The 24,321-nt window shown below is 42.2% G+C and overlaps 1 protein-coding gene and 1 pseudogene across 2 annotated transcripts in view; one reads left to right on the top strand and one right to left on the bottom strand.

Moving 5' to 3' along the window:
* The window catches only part of POU6F2 (POU class 6 homeobox 2), a gene marked incomplete at both ends in the record, with an annotated part of 425,667 nt that overhangs the window by 81,021 nt on the left and 320,325 nt on the right, over positions 1-24,321 (bottom strand). The window lies entirely within an intron of this gene.
* On the top strand, positions 22,830-23,503 carry LOC307108698 (pancreatic progenitor cell differentiation and proliferation factor-like; annotated as a pseudogene). Its single transcript has one exon. The product of its transcript is annotated as a pancreatic progenitor cell differentiation and proliferation factor-like (transcript).

Genomic DNA, 24,321 nt, shown 5'->3' with positions numbered 1-24,321 from the left:
TTACCTGTATTACAAAAAGTTTTACTCAGTTACTATTACTATATTTTTAATTTCATCAGTAAAAATATGTATGGAAATTTACGCTCTTTTGTTATACAAATACAAAAAGAATGTCTTCAATTTTGCCTCTCAACACTTAATGTCTAAAATATTTACTATTTGGCCCTTTACACGAGATCTTTGCCATCTCCTGCACTATAGCAATGAGCCTGTGGTGGAGATCTGAACTAGTTAGAACCAGTGGATCAATTGCTCACATTGATTGAGTGTTTGGCAAAAGGTGACTTTCGGTGTTAGGGAAAGCCACAGCACTGGCTCAAGGGTAAAACCTGTACAGGAGACATGATGACTGGTGAACTGCTTTTGAGTAGAGCAGTGAAGGTTGAAACAGGGCCTTTATGCTCTGTGACTTGGTTATTCTCAGGTTGAACTTGGAGAATCTCTCCCCAGAGTCTGGCTTCTTTTGCAACAGGAACGTCTTTGAACCTACCTAATTTCTTCCTTTCACCCACTACACAGGTTTATACTCGGCCAAGGAGAATTGTATTACCTCTGTCTTTCTGAAAATTCATATAATTTATGAGAAAGATACAGTATTAGTCAGGATTCTACAGAAAAGTGATACTAATAGGGTGTGTATGTGTGTGTGTGTGTTTATCTTACAGAAAGAGAGAGACATTTATTTTAAGGGATTGGTTCATGAGAATATAGAAGCTGGCAAGTCCAAAATTTACAGGGTAGGTCAGCAGGCTGGAGATAGAGAGAAGAGCTCATGTTGAAGTTCAAGTTTGAAGGCTGTCTGTTAAAGAATTCCCTCTTGCTCAGGGGAAGTCAGCCTTTTGTTTTATGTAGGCCTTCCACTGATTGGATGTGGCCCACCCACATTATCGAAGGCAATCTGCGTTACTAAACTTCCACTGGTTTAAGTGTAAATATCATTAAAAAATACTTTCACAGAAACACCCACAATAATGTTTGGCCACATATGTGGACATGATGGCCCAGTCAAGTAGACACATAAATTAATCATCACAGAGACTTATTTAGGTGGAAGGGAGAGTGATGGGAGAAAGGGACATTTGACCAAGGCAATGGTACACACCTGCAGCAAAACAGAGATATGCAACTGAATAGCTACTGCTGATGCAAATACCCAGGAGCACGCTTACTGTAGCCTCTGGCTCTTCTTGCCCTTGTAAATTCTGCTAGAACTTTGGAGCCCTGCTTAAGGTCCACTGCCTCTTGCAAGTCCTCTCAGACATTCCAGTCCTCATTGACACCTCTTTGGGTCTCTGAGGGCACTCGCTATCTGCCCACACAGTAGTTTGATCCTTCATTACCTTCTCTTATATTGCATGTTATTCTTGCCTTCTGGGAACATCTTTATAATCTATATAGACAAAAATGGCCCAGAGTCCTCAGGAAGTAGCAATTATGTTCTCTTTCATATACATTTGGGAAATTCACACCCTGTGACTGTCCATCTCACCAATCTGTCAAATCTGTGTTATGCCTACTTCACCAGGATATTGGAGGATAATATAAGATAATGTTTGTGAAAGTACTTTGTAAACCACAAGGAATGATACAAATAGAAGATTTTTATTACTGTGATACTGTGGTTAAGAACACAGGGGATGGGAGTAAAATGCTTTTAAATTATTTTCATTTTAGAAGTTTTATAGTTATAGCACTAAAAGGTTTAACCCTTAGCTTTTCTGGGAAAACTCAGCTATCAACAGAAACTTATTTCTTTGAGGGTAATGGATATCAAAGATGTTCCTGTACTATCCTGATATTCTTCCATTATGTGTTTCTAAAAGTACATGCCTTCTCATATTTAAAAATTAGGTTTATTTTCATGTAATGGGCACCTTACCTATTAGATAAATGGCTTCCCAGGTTCATTATACATTTGAATGTTTTAATTTAAAATTAAAGATTAAAATTTAAACACATCAGAATTTTCTGAATAATCAACGTCTTTATTTTTTTTGATAAATGACTTAAGTGTTTGGCATGAGTGAACAGGGCCCAAAAACCTCCATGTGATTCTCAAAATATTGCCCCTCTCCTAGTCTCTACCTCTACCTTTGGGAATGAAAATAAGTCCCAAAACTTGGTACTTTTGAAAAAATCCCCACGCCTGTGTCCTCTGAGCTCTCAAAACTCCCTTCATAGCGTGTGTTGGAGGCCACTAGGAGGAAGTAAGTCATCTATCCTATGTCCTTATTTGTGTTTGTCACCTTTTGCCCCCACAGAAATCTGGTTCTCCCCTGAGGGTACTGTTTCCCTGAAGACTTCAGAGCTGGAGGCTGCTGTCTACTATTCCTGGAGTCTCTGGGCCTGGAGGCAGAGTAGTGTCCTGCTTGCTTCTCATTTGTGCTCTCAGGCCACGCACCCTCCAATCTCCTTGAAAACCCCAGCTTTGAAGCTCATGTCCTCAGAATATACCACTTGCTACCCACTGTTGCAATAATCTATAGATGTCTAAGTATTACTCCACTTCATTCCTTGAAGTTTTTGCTCCTGACTCTCTGTTACTCTCTGTGGAATCAAAACTGCTGTGTGTGTGAACACACATACAATTTTTGTATTCTTCCGATACCCTGGCCTCTTAGTTGTTTGACTTGCTGCTCTCTAAGGAGCATGCCCATCACCTTACCTCAGCCATCTCTCTGAAGGTCACACTCTGATATTGTCCAATAACCACATCCCTTTCATCAACTCAGTTACAAACGTCCCACTCTCTGGCCTCTCCTACTATGTTTCTAGCTCATTCCTCTAGTACTTCAAACTCCAACAATTCTTTATCTCACTGGAATCCATAATCCATAAATCCTACCACCTTTCTACTACACCTCACCTCCCTGTCTTGAGTCCTTTTTTCCTTTTTTCCTTACTCAGCTTAGATTTCATGGTCCAACTTTCTTTTTCTCTGTGCCTACACCCACACAGATGAACTTGGCTGGAGAAAACGTCATAACTGCTTAGTTGCCTCACTTTAAATACAGAACCATTAACCTCATGTAGACAGATGCTTGTTACCACCTAACAAGCCTATGACATTTCCCAGGTCAGTTCACTCTCCCACTCTCTAGGAAGACCATTTTACATCTTCTCATTTCTCTTCAGACCTCCAGGACCTCCCTGACCATTATTGCTCTCAGCTGTTGACCTTGATCCTTAGTTCACTGAGAAAGAAGAATCGATCAGAAAAGAACTTCTAGATTGTTTCATTGCTGTAAATACCCATCCACAACATCTATGTTTGTGTTTTACCTGCGTATGTTTTGTTCTGATAGATGAGCACACTGAGCTCCTTTCTAAAGCAAACCTCCCACTAGTGCAATAGATCCTGTGCCTCGCCTATTCAAGAACATCCTGGATTTATTAAATCAAATTCCCCTATCCACAGCAGCTCTATGAACTGCACATAATACAAAGTTTCAGTTTTCATCTTATAAACCAAAGCAAAACAAAGCCTTATCTTAATCCCACACCTTTCCAGCTAACTCACTTTTGCTTCCATTCACAGCAAAATACCTGGAAAGATTTCTTTCTTTTCCTTCCTTCCTTCCTTCCTTCCTTCCTTCCTTCCTTCCTTCCTTCCTTCCTTCCTTCCTTCCTTCCTTCCTTTCTTTCTTTCTTTCTTTCTTTCTTTCTTTCTTTCTTTCTTTCTTTCTTTCTTTCTTTCTTTCTTTCTTTCTTTCTTTCTTTCCTTTCTCTCTCTCTCTCTCTCTCTTTCCTTCCTCCCTTCCTCCCTTCCTTCCTCCCTTCCTTCCTCCCTCCCTCCCTCCCTCCCTCCCTCCCTTCCTTCCTTCCTTCCTTCCTTCCTTCCTTCCTTCCTCTCCCTCTCCCTCTCCCTCTCCCTCTCCCTCTCCCTCTCCCTCTCCCTCTCCCTCTCCCTCTCCCTCTCCCGATTATTGGATAGCTTTGGAAATTAGCTTTTGCTGCACATTTGAAAATGTTTCTTAATGAATTCAACTTATAATTATAAGACAGAACCATGCTTATATGTGGAACTTATACTATAATAAGTAATTTAATCAACTAATGTTATTTCCTGAATCATGAGTAATGCCAAGCTGTTCTATTCATTTCTTGTGTTGTTAAATGTTAAAACAAGATCTGCATTCTACAGATATTTGGAATAGGTACATTTCCCAAAATCAAACTGTAGCTACATCAGCATTTTCACGTCTTAATAAAAAAGGAAATTTCCTTATTTCAAAATCCATTTAGGTTCCCAATTGAGAAGCCACCACATAAACTTTCAATTGGAAATGATGACTTTGCAATGCAATGACATAATAAAAGACAAATATCAAGGGAAGAATCCAAAATAATACTAACTGCCTTCTAAGGTATAATATGTGCAATTAAGACTTGTGTATTCCTGATGTCTCCAATACTTCTTTCGTATCATTTTTGAATCCATTTTAAGCACTCTACTTCATCACCACCACTTCACGGAAGCTCTTCCCAAGGGCACTACTTACCTCTAGGTGCTCCAATGTTAATGCTCAGCCCTCCTCTTACTTCACCTACCAAAAGGAGTTGACACAGTTGATCACTCTCTCCTTGAAGCACCTGATTTACTGTGGCTTCTGGATACCCCCTTTTCCTACCTCACTGGCCCCTCTTCTTAGTCTCATTGGCCAATTTATCTTCCTTCACAGGAATTCTTTTTTTTGTTTTGTTTTGTTTCATTAATCCTCACCCAAGGATATTTTTCCCATTGATTTTTACAGAGAGTAGAAAGGAAGGAGGGAGGGAGAGAGAGAGAAAAAGAGAAAGAGAGAGAGGGGAACATAGATGAGAGATAAACATTGATTGGTTGCCTCCATTATGTGCCCCAACTGGGGCTGGGATTGAACCTGCAACCCAGATACATGCCCTTGACTGGGAATCAAATCCTTGACCCTTCAGTGCATGGAATGATGCTCTAACCACTTAGCAACACTGGCCAGGGTTCTCCACAGGAATTCTTTAATGTTGGGGTTGTCTAGGGCTCAGTGCTTGAACCTCTTTTCTATCTATGCTCAGTCTTTGGATGATCTTATCCAGGCTTAAGGCTTTAAATACCAGCAGTAAAATGATGAACTCCCAAATTTATTATCTCCAGCATGGATCTTTCTCCAGAAATTGTTTTTAAATCTTTTTTTTTATTGTTTAAAGTATTACATATATTAGTACATATATATCCTTTTTTTCCCCATTGACCTTCCCCCAGCCTCCCCTACCCCCTGTCGTTTCTCCAGAACTTGATTACCCAACTGCTCCCTTAACATATCCTCTCAAACATGTAGTGGTCTCTTAAACATAACTTGTCCAAAGCTAAAATGATAAAGACAAAAGATATGCCCAAACATGCATAGTCTCTCCCATTTCAATAATTGAGGAACTTCACACTTCTAGTTGTATAGGTCAAAATCACTGGAGATAACTTTGACTCCTCTCTTTCTTGCACCCAAAAGCCAATCCATCAGCAGATCCCGTCATCTCTTCCTTCAAAACATATACAGAGTCTGCTTACTTCTCACCATCTCCACTACATCCAGCCTGATGCAAACCATCATTATCCCATCTGATTTATTGCCTCCTAACTGGACTTCCTGTTTCTGCTCTTGACCACCCACAGTCTGCAGGGTGGGGAAAAAGTAGGTTTATAGTTGTTTGCATGGAAAATAATTCAATAATTAGTAAATAATAATACAAGAATAAACTGTGCTTCATGTATTCACAAATGTAAACTTACTTTTGCCCACCTTATATTCTCTCCATAGCATCTACGGGGCTTCCTGTTTCATTCAGAGTGACAGTAAGAGTCGTGACCGTGGCCTATGAGACCAAAGATGATCTGGCCCCTGCTTCCTCTCTGACCCCATCTGCTGTGCTCTGTCCTCACCTACTAGGCTCCAGCCTTGCTGCTCTGTCTGCTCTTCCCTGTGGGCTTTGCACTTGTCCCCACCTCTGGAGTGCACACTTTTCATACATTGGCAGGTTCTCTCCTGATAGGCCTCCTGTTCCAATAGAGATGCCTTCTCTGAATAACCCATGTCAAATAGTGGCCCCTTCTCAGGCACTTGCTCTCTCTTTGACCCCATTTATTATTTCCCCATAGCAGTTATCAGTGTTTGATATGCTATATGTTTAAGTGTTTACTTGATTTTTTTTTATTTGTACATATCTTGGATTCTTGTTCTAGCTCCAAGAATAGCGCTTGACATCTGTAGATGCTCAATACACAGTTGCTGAATGAATGAATGCATGACTTGAAGGATTACTAGGAAAATGGCATCAGAAATCTAACATACAATCTGAAAACAAGTTCCCCAGATTTGCCATAGACTCCTGTGAAAATCTCAAGTACGCTATGCATCCTTCAGGTTTTGCTCTTCTAAGCAGGTATGTCAGAAAGATGGGGCCTACCAAGGGCACACTTGCAGGTTTTCTCTTGGGCTACTCAACCCTTAAATTTGCTGGAATAAACATTTGCATTTCCTACCCTATCCTCCCTCCCTCCCTCCCTCCCTCCCTCCCTTTTTCTTCTGGCAATTAATAGCTTTCAATGGGAAGTAAAAAAAAATTGCCTAAATGCATGTGCTCTGAATTTTGGTCAGCACTGGAAACTTCAAAATGTATTTTAATGGAAGGTGCTTTTCAAGCAGTTTAAGATTAGATTATAATTTTGGGGAGATTCACCAAAATAGCCACTTCACATTCCCAGACAAGAGTTGGCAAGGACTGCTGTAGAAATGTAGGCTGTGAAATAACACTCACACTCTCTGACATTGCCACCAGGTGATGGCACCAAACGGGGGTTTGGTACTGTCCTGGGTGGCCAGGTGCTTTGTCCACTGGCACCTGGTGAAGGGACACACTGTCTCTATGTGACAGAGACACTTTCTGTGGGCTCCTCCAGATTATCTGACCCATTCAGTTCTGCAAATAGTCTCAGGTTCTATCTAAAACTAGAGCTCAAACATTTGTGGGTGTTTTTTCTTCAGATTTGAGAACTCACAATTTTCACCGCGACCTCTTCAAACTGTGAGTAGGGTCAAGCAGTGGGAAAAACACATTTTTTAATGTTTCCTGACTCTCAAAGTAAGTTACATAAAAAAGAGAAATATTACACTTTAAAATGTTTCTTGAACTGTCATTTAATATGTTCTGCAATCTTCAGAAAACAGTTACATTACTACCGCGTTAAGTAGAAAATAAGGTAAATAAAGATTTCCAGCAGCATGCCAGAAGGTTACCATATTGTCACTCAATAACCTGTTTCTGAAAACCACAAGTGCACTTTAGTAAGTCCACAAGCTTTCAACTTCTGGATCACATGCTATGTGCAGGACACCCAAAAGAAAAAGAAGCTGTCAAACCGACAGAAACCTAAAAGTAAATCTTCCATAATTTTTGAAGGTAAAATAACAAGTTTTGCCTCTTCTCCTAAAAACTTATCTATAGTTAGGCTATGTGGTTGAGAGAAAGCAGCATACTTGCTGTGTACAACAGCTTTAAAGGCTACCTTTGAGAGATCCAAGATGGCAGAAGGTACACTCACCTCCTTCCAGGACCAAACTTGACTTACAACTAAATTATAGAACAATCAACCTGAATAACCAACTGAAGTCTAGCTGACCAGAAGTCTTATAACCAAGGACTCACTGAAGAAGCCACATTGAGACTGGTAGGGAGGGCGGAGACATGAAAGAGCTGACCCCACTCCCACAGGCAGTGGTTGAGGTTCCTGAAGGAAAGATCAGCTGCAAAGGTTCCCCAGAGAAGCATGTGGTCTCAACTGCAAGCCAACCTCCCCCCACCCTCAGAGCATCAGAGCCAGAGAAGTGCCCATATAACATCTAGCTTTGGAAATCAGCGGGGAAAGTCAGGAGTCTGCTAGAGACACAGGTGCCCTCTTAAAGGGCCAACAAACAAAATCTCATTCGCAGCCACTCATTCTGGGCTCCAGCTAAGGGAGGGCAGAGGGGACTAGAGTTCAGTGAGGAGAGACTGCGGTTTGTGACTCTAGGGAGAGAATTAAAAGGACAGTGGCCCAGATACCTGTGCTTAGTTCCTCTCCCAACTGCAAACATCATCTTTCCTGGGTGAAGCACTTTCCATATGGCATCATGGGAGAAAGCAACAGCTCCATCCTCTGCACTCCTATAGACCCACCTGCGGAGTTTGTGCTCTGCTGAGAAGTCAGCTGCCTGAGCCAGGGTGTAGAGGTCTGGGCAGACTCAGGGGTTGTCAGTGACTAAGTTGTATGTCTTTGGGTGGGGGCCATTACCCCCACTATCCCCCAAACCTGACTGGCACCTCCCCTTCCTGGGAGATCCACTATCCCCATCTTTACTACAGAATCTGGGACAGACTGAATGGTGTGACTCTAGGACACGGGCCATTTTCCCCTCACATGCCTCAGCAGTGAGGAGCCCTCCCTTGACATGGCCAAATCTTGGTCTGTTTGGACCTGATACAATCTGCTGGCCTCACACTGATGACTCCCTGATCCTCACAGTCAGCCAGCCTGAGAGTCGACCCCAGGCACAAATAGGCCAATAGAAATCAAGACCCAATTACAACAAGAGGGTTCACATAAGGGACATTCCTGGAGTACCCAGCTCAGGTGATCAAGGTGTACAAACACTCAGTGGGTGACAGCTAGACTTGGTATAACCTGGGAAATTTGCTGAGTGGCTTCAGACCTAGCACTGGCACTGACCTTGAACCTGTATCAGTCTGGTGAACATCACTTGCCCTCTACATGGTGACTCACTGAGACCCTAACTCATGCCACTTGAGCACCACTAGAGGCTCTTCCAGTGACTGAGCCTAACAGGCAGCCAACAGGTGGAGTCAGGCAAAGCAGATCTCAAGGTGCCTTGGGACTTTTGTATTGTTTTTTTTTTTTTTTTTAGACTCTTTTCTATATTTCTGCTCTGATCTTTATTTTTCCTTCCCCTCACTTGGGGTTTTGTTTGTTGTTCTTTTTCTAGTTTCTTTAAGTGTAAAGTTAGATGGTTTATTTGAGCTTTTTCTTGTTTCTGAGGAAGGTCTGTAATGTTATGAATGTCTTTCTTGGGACAGCTTTCACTGTGTTCTATAGATTTTGGGTTGTTGTGTCCTCACTTTCATATGTTTCCAGTCAAGGGCATGTACCTGGGTTATAGGTTTGATTCCTGGCCCTGGTCTAGGTGCATGTGGGAGGCAACTAATCAATGTGTTTCTCTCACATAGATGTTTCTCTCTTTCTCTTCTTCTCTTTCTCCCTTCCCCCACTCCATCCCTCCCTTCTGCTCTAAAAATCAATGGCAAGAAATATCCTTGGGTGAGGATTAACAAACAAACAAACAAACAAACAAACAAAAAATACATATAGATCAATGGAACAGAATAGAAAACCAAGAAATAAACACACGCCTTTATAGTCAATTAGTATTTGACAAAGGAGGCAAGAACATACAATGGGGTAAAGAGAGTTTATGCAATAAATGATATTGGAACAATTGTATGGATAAAAATGTAAAAAATAAAACTAGTTCCACCTTCTTACACAATACACAAGAATAAACTCAAAATGGATTAAAGATTTAAATGTTAGATTTGAAACCATAAAATCCTAGAAAACATAGGCAGTAAAATCTTGGACATTTCTCATAGCAATAATTTTTCTGAAACATCTCAGGCAAAGGAGACAAAAGAAAAAATAAACAAATGGGACTACATCAAACTAAAAAGTTTTGCACAGCAAAGGAAACCATCAACAAAATGAAAAGACAACCCACTGAATGAGAGAACATATCCTCCAATAATACATCTGATAAGGAGTTAATAACCAACATTTATAGAGAACTTATAAAATGTAACACCAAAAAATCCAATTAAAAAATGGGCAAAGGACCTGAATAGACACTTCTCCAAGGAGGACATAGAGATGGCCAATAGACACATGAAAAGATGCTCCACGTCACTAATTATCAGAGAAATGCAAAGTAAAACTACATTGAGAAATGCAAATTAAAATGACAACCTCACACCTGTGAGGATGGCTATCATCAATAAATCAACAAACAACAAGTGTTGGTGATGATGTGGAGAATAGGGATCCCTAGTGCACTGTTGGTGGGAATGCAGACTGGTGCAGCCACTGTGGAAAGCAGTATGGAGTTACCTAAAAAAAAATTAAAAATGGAGCGACCTTATGACTTAGTGATTCCACTTCTAGGAATATATCCAAAGAAATCTGAAACATTAATTTGAAAGAATATATGCACCCCTATGTTCATTGCAGTGTTATTTACAATAGCCAACATTTGGAAGTAGCCAAAGTGTACATCAGTAGATGAGTGGATAAAAAAGCCATGGTACATTTATACAATGGAATATAACTTAGCCATAAATAAGAAGGAAATCTTACTCTTTGAGACAGTATGGATGGACCTGGAGAGTATTATGCTAAGTGAAATAAGCCAGTCAGAGAAAGACAAGTATCATTTGATTCCACTTATATGTGGAAGCTAATGAACAAAATAAACTAAAAAACAGGCTGATAGGTACACAGAATAGACTGACAGCTGTCAGAGGGGAGGGGTTTGGGAGATGGGTGAAAAAGGTGAAGGGATTAAGCAAAGAAAAAAAAAGCTCATAGACACAGACAACAGCCTGGTGATTACCAGAGGGAAAGGGGTGTGAGGGGAGGTAGAAGAGGGTAAAGTGGAGATAGATGGTGATGGAAGGAGTCTTAACTTGGGCTGGTGAACACACAATACATATACAGATGATGTATTATAGAATTGTACACCTCAAACCTATATAATTTTATTAACCAATGTTACTCCAATAAATTCATTAAAATCTCTCTATATATAGGGCTATTATGCACAGTGTCCTCTCAGGAGTTCGACCAAGAGACCAGGAGTTTGATCACTTGCTATGATGTGCGCTGACCATCAGGGGGTGGCAGGGAACGAGGGGAGGCCCTGGACGGCAGCCGGAAGGCCCTGATTGGCCCTGATAGCCGGCCAGGCCTAAGGACCCTACCCATGCATGATTTTCGTGCACTGGGCCTCTAGTAAAAGAATAAAAGTGACTTTTGATTACTTAATTCATATTTTTATTAGTATTAAGAAGTCTGCTTTGTAGAGCTCATACCTACCTTTATGCAGCAACTCCTGATTTATAAGACAAATCAAGGCTGAGTACAGCTGAACACAGGAAAATCACCACATACGAACAGAAAGTAAATTTTATAGTGAGGGCGTCATTAGATGAAAATCTTTTGTCCCTTGTGGTAAGCTGTTGGATTTTTGAGTTTCCTTCAGCCATGAGAAAACTCTAGACTCCCTACCCTTTGGACTACATGCCTATCTCAGGAATGCTGGCAGGTCACATCCTGTCAGGCTCTCTGTGCTTACCAAGAATGCAGAATTGGATGTCTGAGCAGGGTCTCCAGAGGCAATATAGTTTCCATGAGAACAGACATGTGAGTGGCCAGACTGAATTCCGTCAGTAGAGGAGAGGGGAGAAAGGGAGCAAAACTAAGATTCACTAAGTGGTATTAAGTTCGAGGTAACGAAAGGTGCCTTATCTATGTTATTTAATCTTCAGGACAAATTGAGTGCACCATGTAGTATTTCACAGTTGTAGAAAGTCTCCAAATGTTTGTATGTGACTTCAAAGTTTCTACTCTTTCTACTGTAAACTGGGTACCTGAAATTTAGAGAAATTGTTTACATTTAATGCTTTTTGTTGTTGTTTCAACCACTGTGTATGGCTTGTATCTCATCTCCAAGAATACATATAGTGTATTTGTTACAAAGTTTTCGCCTAATACTAAGTAATACCAATTAACAAAATCCTAATTAATAGATAACTACATTGTGGATGGTATATCTCAAAAGGGACACTTTCTCTTAGCTAACATTTCACATTTGAAAATGCAATTCTAAATAAGGATATTAACTACCCCCTTAAAAAGTACTTGAATACTTCAGTGCAAACAAATCTTGCACATAATATATAAAAATCCTCTGTTGCATCTGAAATCTGATAAATATTTATTGTCAATGCTGTTTGCTTTTAATCGGTTCAGGATATCATTTCTCCAGCTTCTCAGTAGTTAAATAAAAATGGCATTTACATTACAATATTGCTTGCCAACAATCTCATTTTCTGGTTTAGTCAGCAGTCCTTCATGCTTGATTAGTCTTTAATTATACAAATACCTACATATTAAAAAAAGTTTTCTTTTTTCCATACTTTGAGCATGTAATTATTTTCTCTTGCATTCAATAACCTTTAATTTTAGGATTAAGCAACTGATTCCTTTTAGTATGGATGGATCTTTTCAAGTGTTAAAGCAAATTTGGTTATTGTATTATGAGAAAAATTAACTTTGGGAAACCTTTCATCAATGCATTTGGTAGTGCTCTGATCAGCTGTTACAGAAAGCATCAGGTATCCGAAAAATAAAACTTTATTCTCCTATTTTTTTCCTATTTCTCTCTGTCTCTTTGGTCTAAGAATGTGATAATTTAAGCAATTAAAGCCTGTGATATACCTATTTTCTCATTTCCATAAATTGGAGCTGAGAGCAGATGCTTTACATTAAAAATATTTCAATACAAAGGCTGTTTATAGTTTTGGTAGGAAACCCCACAAACTATGAACATTTATAATTTTTCTATAATAAATCCACAGAATGTTCAAAAGTATAGGAGCATTTTATTGAGTGAGATAATGTTTCTCTCAACATATCAGCCTAACATGAGGCCAAATAGCAATGAGACGTAGAAGTGGTACCTCACTTTTCAAAACTAACAGTGGAGATGGGGAAATCCTTCATATACAGTGTGACACAGTGTTGGACGCTTATTCCTTATTAGTTTCCTTCTCTATCCTTGGCTACTAAGTCTAGAAAAAACAACAACACCTATTTCCTTGTGGGAGTCATTTGAAAGAGAAAACTAATTTGAGAATATCACAGCATGCAATTAAGCCACATTTATTATGTAACATGTTCTAGGCTCTGTGTTAGGTTTGAAGGACATAGAGGTGAGCGACTCACCATGCACTAAACCAAGCCTATGTAGTAAGACAGTCTGTGTTTAAAGTGCACCAAGGAGTTTGTTCGTTTTTGTGATTTATTTTTAACTTTCCTCCATCCACAGTTTAATTCAGCTGGAGATAAAGTGTCTTCCTCTCAATCCCAGTTTTTATACAGATGCCTAACTTTTTTTGTTGTTCTACTTTCAGGGATGAGCTCAGAATCTGAGCTTTTCCAGGACCACCAAGCTCTTCTGGCCCAACATCTCTCACTACAAGAGAACCAGTAAAGTGGTTACTGATTCTCCCTGAGGGTCATCTCAGCAGCTTACCAGACAGCACAACCTGTCTTTGCACACATCTCGCAGGAAGCTCTAGAGTTTGTACCCACTGGTCCTAGTTCTACCACTGTAGGTAATGTATTGTTGTTGGAATACAGCATAAGACCAAGTCCCTGTGATTATGAAATTTACATTCTACTTGGAAGAAAATAAATAAATAAGCAAATCGGTGTCAGGTAGTGATAAGCCTTCTGAAGGATAATGGAGAAAAGTAAGAAGAAGGGTGATGGCCCTAGCTGGTTTGGCTCAGTGGATAGAGTGTTGGCTGGTGGACTCAAGGGTCCTGGGTTCGATTCCAGTCAAGGGCATGTGCTGGGGTTGCGGGCTTGATCCCCAGTAGGGGGGCGTTCAGGAGGCAGTCAATCAATGGTTCTCTCTCATCATTGATGTTTCTATCTCTCTCTCCCTCTCCCTTCCTCTCTGAAATCAATGAAAATATATTTTAAAAAAAGAAAGGTGATGAAACAGAGATACCATATATACAATTTTTACATAAGATGGTAAGGTAAGGATTCTTGGATGAAGCAAAAGTTAAGCCAAGACCTGAATAAATGAAGTGAGGGAACAAGCTAGGTATCTAAGGGAAATTTTTGTAGGCAGAGGAGACAGTAAGCACAAAGGCCTTAGTATAGAAAGTCAAAAGTTGACACAGTATAAACTTATATAACTCAAGCTTCTTGGCCCCTAAGGCTCCTCTCCAAATTCTTCTGGATGTTTCTCTGGTATTTACCTCCAGAGAGGTAAATATCTGTAATAATAAAAGGGTAATATGCTAATTAGACTGGACATCTTCTGGATGTCATTCCAGATGTTTTCCCTGACAAAGCCAGGGCCGGCGGGAAGGCAGCCCGGGTCCTGGGTGCTGGAGGAAAGCCAGTGCCAGCAGCTGGGGGAAGGAAGGCCTACTCCTGCATGAATTTTTGTGCATCGGGCCTCTAGTATATAGTAGTATATATATGGAGAGAGAGAGAGAGAGAAGCATTGATGTGAGAGAGAATCATTGATTGCTTGCCTCCTGTATATGCCCTGACTGGGAATTGAGCCCACGACCTTTTGGTACACAGGATGATGCTCCAACCAACTGGCCACCTGGCCAGGGCTAGTCTTCCTTTATTATAAAAAGTTTTTGTTCTTACCAAAGTCAATTATTGCTTTCCTGTTTGTTTGCTTAGTGTTCTTTGTTTCTGTCCATAATTCTCTCCAAAGTCATCACAAGAAAGGCAAAGTTTCTGTTTTCCATAAGGCCAGCCACACCAAGCATTCTTAGTTTCTCTCCTGCTCCCTTCCTCCCCCTCCCCCAAGGGACATCCCTCCCGAAGTCCTCCACACTTTTGCCCCAAGATGGACTGGTGGCTTTCTAAGTCCATTGTGTAGCGGTCAGCCTGGGACTTCTTTTTTCTCCTTTCCTCTGGTTAACCTCCGATCTTCCTCTTTTTGTCGTGGTGGAACACTTCCTCCAGTAGAGTTGAAGGATACATGACAGATAGATTTGAGATAAATCTTCCAGAGACTCTGCATCTGACTCTAGTTTACACTCACATTTGGTAGATAGCTGGGCAGTATATAAAGTACAAGTTGAAATGATTTTCCTTCAGAATTTTTAAGGGTTCAAGTTTTGCTATGGAAACCCAATGCTATTCTGATTCTTGATTCCTTGTATTTTACCTACGCCCACCCCATTCCCTCTGGAATTGTTCACAATGATGTGTTCGAGGTGGGTCTTTTTTTCCTTTATTAGTTTTGCATTCAGTGATATTTTCAATGAGGTAACAGATTTTGAATCTGGGAAATTTTCTTGAATTAATTCTTTGGTGATGTCATCTGTCTTTTTCTTTCTGTTCTATTAGTTAGAAGTTGGACTTTCTGGATTGATCTGCTATTCTCTCCTGTTTTACTTGTTCTCTGTTGACCTTTTGTTTTACATTCTGAGGGATTTTCTTTACTTTGTTGTTCTAAACCTTCTATTGAACTTTTATCTCAGCTATAATGAAGTATTTTAACTGTTATCTAAACATTCTTCAAATTGTTTTTTAAATGCTCCTCGTATATAGCACCCACTAATGTGTTTTGTAGATGCAATGTCTTCTCTATGGATATTCTATAGGATATTAATTTTTAGGGTTTTGGTTGTTAATCCTCACCAGAGGATATTTTTTTCCATTGATTCTTAGAGAGAGTGGAAGGGAGGGAGAAAAGGGAGAGAGAGAGAAACATAGATATGAAAGAGACGCATCAATTGGTTGCCTCCCACACTTGCTACAGGGTAGGGGATTGAACCAGCAACTGAGGTATATGCCCTTGACCGGAAATCGAACCCGTGACCCTACAGTGCTCAAGCCAAAGCTCTAACCACTGAGAAACAATGGCCAGGGCAATTTTTAGGTTTTTAATGAAGTTTTTTGCCCTCATGTGTTGTCCCTGTTTCCTGTGAATTCCTTTTATTTTCCAGTTTATTTTGGTTTCTGATTTCAGACAAAGGCATTCCTTAAATATCTAGTCCTTCTTTGTTGTTATCCTATACTAGAGGCCTGGTACACGAAATTCGTGCGGGGGGGTGTCCCTCAGCCCAGCCTGCACCCTCTTCAATCTGGGACCCCTTGAGGGATGTCAGACTGCCCGTTTAGGCCCGATCCCCGGATCGGGCCTAAACGGGCAGTCTGACATCCCTCTCACAATCCAGGACTGCTGGCTTCTAACTGCTCACCTGCCTGCCTTCCTGATTGCCCCTAACTGCTTCTATCTGCCAGCCTGATCACCCCCTAACCACTCCCCTGTCAGCCTGATTGATGTCTAACTTCTCCCTTGCCAGCCTGTTTGCCCCTAACTGCCCTCCCCTTTAGGCCTGGTCACCCCTAACTGCCCTCCCCTGCAGGCCTGGGTCCCCCCCAACTGCCCTTTCCTGCAGGCCTGGTGTCCCCCAACTGCCCTCCTCTGCCAGCCTGGTCACCCCTAACTGCCATCCCCTGCAGACTTGATCGCCCCCAACTGACCTCCCTTGCAGGCCTGGTCCCTCCCAACTGCCCTCCCCTGCTGGCCATCTTGTGGTGGCCATCTTGTGTCCACATGGGGGCAGGATCTTTGACCACATGGGGGCAGCCATCTTGTGTTGGAGTGATGGTCAATCTGCATATTACTCTTTTATTAGATAGGATAGAGGCCTGGTGCACAGGTGGGGGCCAGCTGGTTTGCCTGAAGGGTGTCCCAGATCAGGGTGGAGGTTCCCTTGGGGCGTGGGGTGGCCTGGGCGAGGGGCCTGTGGTGGTTTGCAGGCCGGCCACGCCCCCTGATGACCTAAGCAGAAGCCCTGGTATCTGGGGTTTATTTATCTTCTATAATTGAAACTTTGTAGCCTTAAGCGGAGGCCTGGGCCAACCAGGGTATGCGGAAAGCTTGGCTTCCTCCATTGCTGGGGGCAACCCTAGCCTCTTGCTCTTTCCAGCTCCGTGGCTGCCGCCATTTCTGTTTGGATTTATGTATCTTCTATCATTGAAACTTTGTAGCCTTGAGTGGAGGCCTAGGCCAGCAAGGGCAGGCGGAAAGCTTGGCTTCCTCCATTGCCGGGGAAACCCAAGCCTCCCGCCTGCTCTCTGTGGCCGTAGCCATCATGGTTGGGTTTATTTGCATATTTGGTCCTGATTGGCTGGTGGACATGGCTGGTGGGTGTAGCGGAGTGATGGTTAATTTGCATATTACTTTTTATTAGATAGGATAATAAAGAGGTGACATGCAAATTGACCCTCACTCCATCATGCCATCACAATATGGCAGCACCCACAGCTGAGGTAGGGTTCCCGTAACACAAAATGGCTGTGCTCACAGGGGAGGCAGGTTTCCCATAATGAGCTGTAATGAGCAGGGCCGGGGTGGGGGACCTCAGGCTGCACCCCTCTGCCCCAGGGCACCTGAGGCTGCGCTTCCCACCCGGAAGGGCTTGACGGGGGTGGGGTTGGCTGGGTCTGGGTCTCACGCCCTTTCAAGGTACATGCAGGTGGGCAGGGACTTGACTCTGGGTCCCAGGGCATGCCCCAGACTCTGACAGGAGGAAGATTTTCATATACATTTTACTAATTTTCTTTCATCTCTGACACTTCTATTATAGAGAAAGGGCAAATAACAATATTAAAATATTTCCTCTAATTAATTCCCTTTTAATGGGCACGAATTTTGTGCACCAGGCCACTAGTTTTATATATAAGAATAAGGAAGTGATCTGACTATGTTGTTGGAGATCCCAAATATCAATAAATGAGTCTTTCCTCTCTAATTAGCTGGGGAATTTCTTCAGACAAGAATCCCACAACTACCTGGGGGTGGTGATGAGGTCGGGAGGTAGGAGGATGCTTGCTTACTTGAATACCTGTATATATAATCTGAGTGTCCCAGTGAGGGCAGGCCTAATCATTTAGGATGTAAACTTTCCCTCCATGCCATGGCCATTAGTAAGGAGCTCTCCCCAGCATATAGCTATACCTGATGTCTCCAGGTGTAGAGTTTCTCATTCAATTTCTCATGTATACAGCTACTGGAGAGAGAGCTGAAGATCTAACTATTCATTATGCTGTCACTAACCTATCCCCCTACTTTCAGCAACATGCCTTCCCCTTCTCATTTTCTATAGCAGCTGGTGTCTCCAACCCCCACAATTTTTTGGGTTCCAATGTTGCCTTACTTTTCCTTGTGTCCCTCTCTCTGGCCCTTGGTATTTAGTTTTTTCAGCTTGGTTAATTCCTCCACCTGCTTTTCCAAATGTTTGTTGACATTACTTTTCTGCTGTTGTCTTGTCTCCACTTAAAAAAATTTCTCTTAATGTCATTTTAGTGGGGTTCCAGGAGGATGTAGAAATAAACACACTTACCCAATCTACCTTATTTAATAGAAAGTCCTCCCATTTTTTTCTTTTTGAGAATTGAAAATACATTTCCTAATTTTAGTTTTATATTAGCATCTCCACTTTTTAATTCCTCAGATATTAACAATCATCTTATGTTATTTAATCTTTCAGTTGAAAACCCTCACGTCTTACATATACTGTATCTGAACCCATTAACCATTTTTGTGTGTGTATTACCCCTGAGCCTTAACTAACCTATCTTGAACTAATAAATTGTTTATAATTCTATAGAGTAGGAGTTCTTAAATCTTTTTGATCATCAAAATTGCTGGCTTTACCCTAGGGATCCTGATTTTGTAGTTCTTGGCTTGAATAAGGGAAATCTATATTATGAAAGAATCCCCACGTGATTAAAACATTTTCTTTAATTTTTTCTATGGAAAATAGTGAACAGATATAAAAGAAGACACAATACTATAATTAACTCCCATGAAACCATCACTCAGCTTCAGTAATTGTCAACTCATGCCAATCTCCTTTCATCTGTACCCCATCCAACCCACCCCACTCATATTATTTTTCCCCTCCCATAGATATCATTTTAGAAAAATTCCAGACATCTGATCATTTTATTTGTATTTCAGTATGTACCTTCTATAATACTCTTAAAAAAACAACAACTACATACCACTATCGCTCCTAATATTATAGCCCCTTAATATCATCTGATATCTAGTCAGTGGTCACATTCCCAATTGTCTCATAAATTTCATACTCTTTTTATTTTTTTTAAATTTCAGAGAGGAAGGGAGAGGGAGAGAGAGATAGAAACATCAATGATGAGCGAGAATCATTGATCGGCTGCCTCCTGCACACCCCACACTGGGGATCGAACCCATAACCCGAGCATGTGCCCTGACTGACAATCGAACCATGACCTCCTGGTTCATAGGTTGATGCTCAACCCCTGAGTCATATTGGTTGGGCCATACTCTTTCTTTTTTACAGTTTGCTTGAACTGTAATCTAAATAAGGTCCACAAAATGAGATTGGGTACTGGGTCTTTGATCTATAGGTTCACATCCCTCAGCCCTTCTCCTTTGTCTCCTTCTCCCTTTCCCTCTATCTTATAATTTATTTGTTGAAGAAACCTCCCATTACAGTTTAATGTGTGGCCATCCTGGCAATCGTGACTGCTCGGAAGCACCCTCTGGGCCCACCTAGGAGAGAGGCTGGAGCTCCCACCTTGTGTATGAAACCTTCGTCCCCTTCCCCTCATGTCACCTGGAAACCTTGTAATAACATTGCATTTTTGACTCTTGTTCACCCTGAGATTTAAAAACATCATTAATAATTCTACTCATGTGTGTGTGTGTGTGTGTGTGTGTGTGTGTGTGTGTATGTGATATCTTTCCCTCTCCTTACTGAACTTTTTTTTTTTTTTTTTTGGTAAGGGATCCTCTCCATTCTAAATTATAATTCTGCTAGCATGGTATTGGTCACCTCAGCCAGGTTCCTAGAAATATTCCTGTCAGGTTTTTCCAAATGATTTGGAAGAAGGGGATGTCTCCTGTTGCCCTTCATCCAAGGATTTTCTTGTCTCAAGTAGAATCACATTTTGAAAAATGATTAGTTACGTTGTCCAGTAGAGGGAATACAATATATTTATAATTATTACTATTTCCATCTTTTCAGTATATTAAGAGGAAATGCAAATGCCTTAGCTTTTGTGGTGTTTAGTGAAGTGAAATCAGGTGGGGACAGTTTGCATAAATGCTGGAGGTGGCCTAGTGAGCGTGACAAGTTACCCACACAATTTACTGCCCAAACCGGAACAGTTTTGAGAGTGAAATGAGTGCTATTAGTAACTACACTGGACAGCGGACATGTACAGAGACTGCCCAGCTGAAAGGGCCTGTGCGGAGACGGGGCTCAAATCCCCTGACAAGCTGTGGCCCTCCAGTGAGTTCCAGCTTCTCTGAGCCTGGGTTTCCTCCCTCCTGTAGGTGATGTCAAGGCCTAAGTAGGAAACGCATACACAATGACTAGCACAATGCCTGGCACGTGTTAAATGCTCAACAGTATTTTTATTTTTTAATCTGGATCATCATTTTCTCCTGGGAGGGTCTCTATGCATTTCTCCAGGTACCAGCAGGGTCCGGGCAGCCAGAGCACGTCAGGTGAGAGTCCCCAGTATCCAATGGTGGGGTCAGAGGTGCCCCCACGGGGAGAGCCACTGCTGTTTCCCTTGGGCCTACCTGCTTTATAACACTTTTATGCTTTGAAAAATATGATTTACCTCACAGGTGAATCAGATCTACACTCTATTAAGAAGGCTTGCTCCCCTCTCTATTATATTCTGAATGTCAAGAACCACCATATGTGTTGAAATGGTGGGGGAAAAGGAAACAGGAGGTTAATTAGAACACGATGGTCCTTATTTTGATGTACAGTTGATGTACATTTCTTCCCAAATGAAAGAAGCTGATTTAAAGCAGTCTAAATCAAGTCTGCATTTCCCAAAGGCCATTGAGAAGATAGTGTAAAGAACAATGGGGCTAAAATAATTTCTGAGGAATCATAGTCCTATAAGATCTATTTATTTATAGCCCTTACTATGTGCCAGGAATTGTTCTAAATATAGAAATAAATAGGTGACATTTCTTTCATTAGTAGTTATCTTTATCAAGTAATTTTGCAAATAAAATTAGGATGGCCTGATAACAGACACTTATATGTTTGTGAAATGAGTAGCTGTTCAATGAGAAAGCATCATTTACAACAATTATTGATAGTCCTGGGATACACAGAGGTGTGAGACATGGTGTTTGTCCCTATGGGGCTTATAATTCAAATAAGATAACAAACTTGTTCAAATTAACTATGAAAAAAAAAAGGCTCCAATTGCACATGCTAAGTGCCCAATCAGAAAACAGAGGAATTACTGAGGGCTGGGCAAGGGTGGGCACTTTGTGGAAGGAGTAGGAAGTGAAGGAAGGGATGTGGGACCAGTGGTGAGGAGAGCAGGCACTCGTGGCTGTGGGCATAGCAACAGCAGAGCCAGTGGGCTGCACAGGGACATTAGGCACCGACAGAGGCTGAGTACAGTGCAGGGAGGTGGGAGGCAGGGTGGAGAGTAAGGCCAGAGTACCCAGGTTAAAGGTCAAAAAAGGGCTTTGAGCATGAGGGTGATGTGAAAATGTTGTTGTTTTTTTTTAAAAAAAAATATATATACTTTTATTGATTTCAGAGAGGAAGGGAGAGAGTGAGAAGGATAGAAACATCAATGATGAGAGAGAATCACTGATTGGCTGCCTCCTGCATGCCCCCTACTGGGTGGATATCAAGCCCACAACCCAGGTGTGTATCCTGACCGGGAATCGAATGGTGACCTCCTGGTTCATAAGTTGATGCTCAATCACTGAGCCACACCAGCTGGGATGAACATCTTTTAGGAAGATTCGCTTGGCAGTAGTGTGCAAAGTGGGTTGGATTAGGGAGGAACAAAGTGGGAAGAGCAGGTCAGGGAGGACGGTGCTAGCTCTGCCCTGGGCCGGGACCAAGTGGGAGAACTGAGGAAAGTTCTAGGCACCTTGAATGTGAGCTCCTGTCGCCCAAGGTTTCTCTGGCCAGGGTCCATGGACCTGGCTGCTGACTTGCAACTCTCAAGGGACAGAGCTTTTTCCCTTGATAAATCTTCTAGGAACCGCCATCAGTTTAGGGCCCTGTGCTTCCTTCCTACCATTTTCTCTCTCCTCCTTTCTTTCTCTTTAGAATTATCTACTTATTTTGTGGGACTACATTGTCAGCATTTAATATATCATTTAATTTCTCAATTTAATAGGTAAACTAGTAATTATATGTGACTTTTCAGATTGGGGATAAAAGAGTACATCTGGTCCAGGATGTGTGTGTGTGTGTGTGTGTGTGTGTGTGTGTGTGTGTGTGTAGGGGTAGTGGTGGCATTACTGTTTTGTTTCTCTTTGCTTGTTTTTAAAATATGTTTTTATTGATTTCAGAAAGAGGAGGAAGAGAGACAGAAACACTGATGAGAAAGAAACATCAATTTGCTGCCTCCTACTGGGGATCGAGCCTGCAACCTGGGCATGTGCCCTGACCAGGAATTGAGCCGGCGACCTCCTGGTGCTTGGGACAATGCTCAACCAACTGAGCCACAGCGGCAGGGCCTGTTTTGGTTGTTTTTGACTATTTGGTACAGTGTTCAGTGTTTAGGAGCTCATCATCACAATTAATATGTTGGGACACTGATAAATTTGCTTCCTGAGCTGTTACATGTCTAAGAGTTCCTGCCTCTGCCTTCCTAAATAGCAGTCTTTCAAGGCAGTGTTTTTCAAATTCTTCTGATGTCACATAGTAAGAAATATATTTTTCAATAGAAGCCAACACATACATATATACAAAAACATAATTACAAATATTTCCGTCTATATGTAGATGTATATCTTTTTCTCTATATATAAAACAGAAGCTTCAAGAAAAAAATGCATAGCCTTGACCTCCGCACATCTCGGTCGTGGTGTGGCCTCCAGCCGTCTCCTCTGCAAATGGGCTCCCTGGCCTAGTGACCCCATTCCCGACCCCATTCCCACCACCGTGATCTCGCGCTGAGGTCCGCGAGGGGTTGCCGCCGAGGTTTCCCCCAGTCCACAAGCAAGAGCATGGCAGCCATCCCCTCCAGTGGCTCACTCGTGGCCACCCACGACTACTACCGGCGCCGCCTGGGTTCCACTTGCAGTAACTGCTCCCGTGGAAGTGCCGAGTACCCTGGGGAAGCCATCCCCCACCCCCGGGTCTCCCCAAAGCCGACCCGGGTCACTGGTGGGCAAGCTTCTCTTTTGGGAGGTCCACTCTCCCATTCACGGCCACGGTGTTGGAGTCCCCAGAGCACTCGGCATCTCCCCAGGCCGCCAGCAGCGTGATCACCTGTGACCTGGCTCGGGAAGCCACAAGGAAGCAGCTTGGCGGCCAGCCTGGCAAAGCCAACGCTGGGCCCCCATCCTGAGTGGCCGCCACCAGACTTCCAGAGGCGCTAGGCTCTTTGAGCCCAGCCCCCCTCCCCTTCCCTCTCCTCACCCCACCTCTCGTAGACTAGGCCGACAGCAACAAGCAGAAGCTGTTGGGTTCTTTCATATCAAAACAGCAAAACACCAAAAAGGAAGTTGAGAGAGCCCCACTCTTTACTACCCAAGCCACACGCAAGCCTGCCTAACACCCCATAACCATGTGCCTTGCACCAAGTGGAAAATAAATGAGAAGCAGCTAGCATAAAAAAAAAAAAAGCATAGCCTTACTTTTTAAATTTTTTTTTTTAATTCTGGTTAAAACAACTAAACTAATATAATAACCACTCACAAAAACAGTCCATAGAAAGGTCCAGAAGGTATTGACTCTTGAGTGCCAAGGCACTTTGTTTTCTGTGATTGCCTACGTCCCTCACTTCCAAAACGTTCCATGTTCATTCCTGATGAGATAGAGAGAGGACCAGGGCCTTTTCAGATTGGGGGTAAAGAGCACATCTAGTCCAGGAATAAATATGTGGAATGTGGGCAACACCTCGGATGACCAAAAAGAAAACTCTTAGTGCTGCAGAGTCATCGATGACTATGGATTGGGAATGAGGCCCCCTCCCCTGATCCTCCCCAACCCCCTGGTTTAGGGTGAGTCCCCTCAGGGAGGCTTATCTAGTTCCTTGATAAAGCAGAACTGCTTGGAGAAAAGTCCTGCACTGCTCCTAAATTTTACCTTTGGAGAATTCCCAATTGAATGTCTAGACGGGGGCCATTTTAGGGCCCTTTCTTTATGTCACTAATGAGGAGATGTGTTTTATAAACTGAATCAGTCATGATGAATCACAGCTCAGTGTCAAGGTTGCACATGGAGAAGAATCTGGACTCTCGTTTGTTTCTTAAAAAAAAAAAAAAAAAAAGTGTCCTTCACCCATCTTACCCCAAACACGAGGTATGGTATAAAGTGGTGCTTCTTTAAACAGTAGGACTCCAGGACCAGACCTCCCTGAGAACTCCGTACTACAGCTTAGGTTTTTGCCCCCCTGGGTGACACTCCAGATTATTT

The sequence above is a fragment of the Cnephaeus nilssonii genome (genome assembly GCF_951640355.1).
Source record: "Cnephaeus nilssonii genome assembly, chromosome: 12".
NCBI lineage: Eukaryota > Metazoa > Chordata > Mammalia > Chiroptera > Vespertilionidae > Cnephaeus > Cnephaeus nilssonii.
The sequence above is the reverse complement of the archived record's forward strand: the minus strand, read 5'-3'. Positions and strand labels throughout refer to the sequence as shown.